The sequence below is a fragment of the Chiloscyllium plagiosum genome, unplaced genomic scaffold (genome assembly GCF_037043375.1).
Source record: "Chiloscyllium plagiosum isolate Xiang-an unplaced genomic scaffold, Cpla_swu_hap1 HiC_scaffold_4, whole genome shotgun sequence".
NCBI classification, from domain to species: Eukaryota; Metazoa; Chordata; class Chondrichthyes; order Orectolobiformes; family Hemiscylliidae; genus Chiloscyllium; species Chiloscyllium plagiosum.
In genome coordinates, this window is record NW_028270142.1 from 6275099 (window position 1) to 6279025 (window position 3927).

Genomic DNA, 3927 nt, shown 5'->3' on the forward strand with positions numbered 1-3927 from the left:
GATTAATGTGGCAGGAATTGGAATAATGTTCCATTACTGATTTTCCCGGTGCCTTACAAGTGATAGAATCCTTGCACATGTGCCTCAGAGTAACTTGAAAGAACTCATTTAGTGTAGCAATATTTTTGATCACTGACTCTGCTGTTGGCTGATGATGTGTAATGTTAAATGCAGTGATATTGGTTACAGGAGCCAAGTTCTTCGGATTTTGTTATCGCTGTGAATTTTGGCCTGGTCAATATTTTAACAGGAATGGGAAATAGGAGCCAATTGGTAAGTTATCTCATTGGTATAGCACCATTTGTCCACATATGTAATGATAATGACATGAAATTCTGGCTGATATCTACCTTTCAAGATCCAAGAAATCTGGAACAAGCCTAATAAAAACATGTTTCATCACCTCCTCAAATAGTAGTTTTGCTTTATGTTCCTATCAGTGCATTTGACTGCAGATTACATAATCAACACATAATTCTCTTTCACGACATCAATATGACCCATGGAAATGGAGATTACAAAAGATGACATTTGCATCATTTTTACTAGCCTGGAATGCGATGAAAATCAGAATTTGAGAGTTCGCCAATTAACAGTCCTGTTATGTATTAAATGAAAATCGTTAAATCATACCAAGTTACAAGGCTTAAAAGGTTACAAGAAAACATCAAGGTCAGATGTTTTGTAATCTGTTCTGCACAGTTATCCTAAGAACTCATAACCGAAGGAAGTTAGCAAGCTTCAGGTACCAAAAACTGTAATTGCTGGAAAAACTCAGCAGATCTGGCATCTGTGGAGAGAAATCAGAATTAACATTTCAGGTTAAGTGACTCTTCCTCAATTAACAGTACAGCTGCCTATAGTAAAATATCGTAATACTTTTTATTAGATATTAGACGTTTTTTTAAGAAGAAAACATATTATGTGCTCAACAGTCACATAAAATCAGGATTAGAACTAATGTTCAGGAGACGTGAGAGATTGGTTCACTTTTGTTTTCAATATTTATGGATAATTTAGACTTAGGGATGAGGGAAACAATCTTAAAATCTGTTTGACAAAAGTATTCCTGAGTGAGAAGGACTACTGAAGGAGGGATATTGTGCCAAATAGCTGAAGGATACTCACATATTCAGCTCACAGCTTTCTGAGTCAAGATCAGAGTGGTGCTGGAAAAGCACAGCATCCGAGGAGCAGGAAAATCGATGTTTCAGGCAAAAGCCCTTCATCAGTAATCGAAGGCTACGGCAATGGATGAATGGGCACCGCACAACAATCAACAGACAGGAGGGTTCCCTCCCAGTTGGGGAACACGGTCCAGGACATTCGACCTCGGGCCTTCAGGTGACCATCCTCCAAGGCGGACTTCAGGACAGGCAGCAGCAAAACGTAGCCGAACAGAGGCTGATAGCTAAGTTCAGTACCCATAGTGAGGGCCTCAACCAGGACCTTGGGTTCATGTCACACTACAGGTGACCATCATTGCACTGTACTCACACAGACACCCCTACACATGGACACTCACACACACACACACACACACACAGGGACTCCTATACACACACACACGGGCACACATATACACAGACACACACACACACAGACACACACACTCTTACAGACACACACACTCCCACACTCACACATGCATCCTCTCAGAGACTTAGACCACTCTACACTCACGCGCACACATATACATTCTCTCTCACAGACACTCACAACCTCCCATCCCAGACCCACACACTCCCACACTCACACATGCGCCCCCTTACAGATGTAAGACACTCTATACCCACATACACACACACATACACTCTCTCTCACACTCACAACCCCCCAATCCAGATAGACACACACACATATACATATACCTTTGTTGGGTGAATTTGTACTTGCAGAGTTACATTGTACTTTGCTCAAAAACTGCATGAATTCATGTAAAACTCTGTTATCTCACTTTTTAGATTAGAATCAATCTAAACACCATGGCATAGACAGAGAACACATGGGGCTAACACCTTCAACATATTGCCTAGCTAACACCAATTGTTACAGTTAACCTGAGAATGCAACTTTTAAAAAAAAGGTTTTGTGATTTACAGATGAAAGAAGTGAAACTATCATGGTATTCGAACAGATGAAAGACTCAACAGACAATCAAGGTATTTTTCAATGTATAATCTCAGTTACATCACACTGTAAACTTTTGCTATAAATTCTGTGCCTTACAATTGTGTCCTCCACAACCACCTGATGTAGGAGCAACGCTCCGAAAGCTAGTGCTTCCAATTAAACCTGTTGGACTATAACCTGGTGTTGTGTGATTTTTAACCTTGAATAATGGTAGGCAGCTACAAACACACGGGTCCTCCCAGACTCCTACATCCTCATGTTTGAAGTGTTCCCCCATGGGAATGGAAATAGTCGTTGGATGGGGGAGCCTCTGACTAGACCAGCACTTGTTATTCAGCCCTAATTGCTCTTGAGAAGGTTCACTGAAGATGATATCAATGCGGTCAGTAACAAATGGCCAATGATAATGAAGTGAGTTTGAGACATTAGATAACATGATAGTCACATTGTGCAGATAGTAAGGGCAAGGACAGTAAACACACATTTGTGTGTCTTTGTTTCCTTGAAATTAATGCCCTAATCTCCAGGCAGAACAATAACTTTTAAAAATGACTTTGAATTGTAGCTATTAGTTAACTAAATGACAGGAGTTTTCACATTTTGGAACTTGTAATCATAAATGACTAGAAAATAAACACTCTTTTATTAAACACCGTTTTCTTCTTTTGAAGGCAATTTAATTTGCAAAAAAGAGATGGCGTATTTGCATTTTTGCATGAAGAAGAAATCCCACAATGGTTATACATCACATTGTCCTGTAAGTATACACTGTCCAGATTCTGTGGCACAGTGTCCTGCCTGTGGACCAGGAGGTTCTGGGTTTTAGACCCACCAGCTCCAGAGGTGTGCTGCAATGTCTCTGATTAGATTGTCATGGAAAATTAAAGTGTTCTCAAAAAACATTTCCCGTGGTTTGTTGTTTTTCTTTATTTTCCCAATTGAGCAACTTCTGATCCCAGAACAGATTTTAAGTGTGAACCTTACGCAGGAGATGTTTTCCAAGCTGGGCAAGTCTTCCAGGTTCCATGTATTCCTCATGAACTTGATCTCTTCAGCTGGGGCAAACATTCCCAGCAGCAGTGCACCACAGGACATTGTGGGAAGCTAAGGAATAAATTGCAGGGACCCTAGCAGATATATTTACATCATCTGCAGTCATGGGTGAGGTACCGGAAGACTGGGGGTTGGCTAAAGTTGTGCTGTTATTTAAGAAAGGTTGCCAGGGAATGGTAGACCAATGATCCTGACGTCATTGGTCAGATATGTTGTTGGAGGGAATTCTGAGAGACAGGTTTTACAGCAATTGAAGACGTAAGGACTGAATAGGGATAGTCAACATGGTTTTGTGCATGGGAAATCATGTTCTGACAAACCTGATTGAGGTTTTTGAGAATGTAACCAAGAAAGTTGATGAGGGCAGAGCAGTAGACATTGTCTACATGGCATTTAGCGAGGCCTTTGACAGGTTCGGTATGGTAAACTGGTTAGTAAAGGTGGATCGTATGGGATTCAGGGAGAGACAGCGAAGAAGGTTATCTCAGATTACAACGGGATCTTGATCAGATCGGACAATGGGCTGAGAAGTGGCAGGTGGAGTTTAATTCAGATAAATGTGAGGTGCTGCATTTTGGGAAAGCAAATCTTAGCAGGACTTATACACTTAATGGTAAGGTCCTAGGGAGTGTTGCTGAACAAAGAGACCTTGGAGTGCAGGTTCATAGCTCCTTGAAGTGAAGTCACAGGTAGATAGGATAGTGAAGAAGGCGTTTGGTATGCTTTCCTTTATTGGTCAGA

At 41.0% G+C, this 3927-nt stretch overlaps 1 long non-coding RNA gene across 1 annotated transcript; it reads left to right on the forward strand.

The window, feature by feature from the left end:
- Positions 1-2996, forward strand: LOC148150075 (uncharacterized). The gene is made up of 3 exons (XR_015756813.1): positions 1-273; positions 2103-2162; positions 2805-2996. It is a non-coding gene; the product is annotated as an uncharacterized LOC148150075 (long non-coding RNA).
- The last annotated feature ends 931 nt before the right edge of the window (positions 2997-3927 follow it).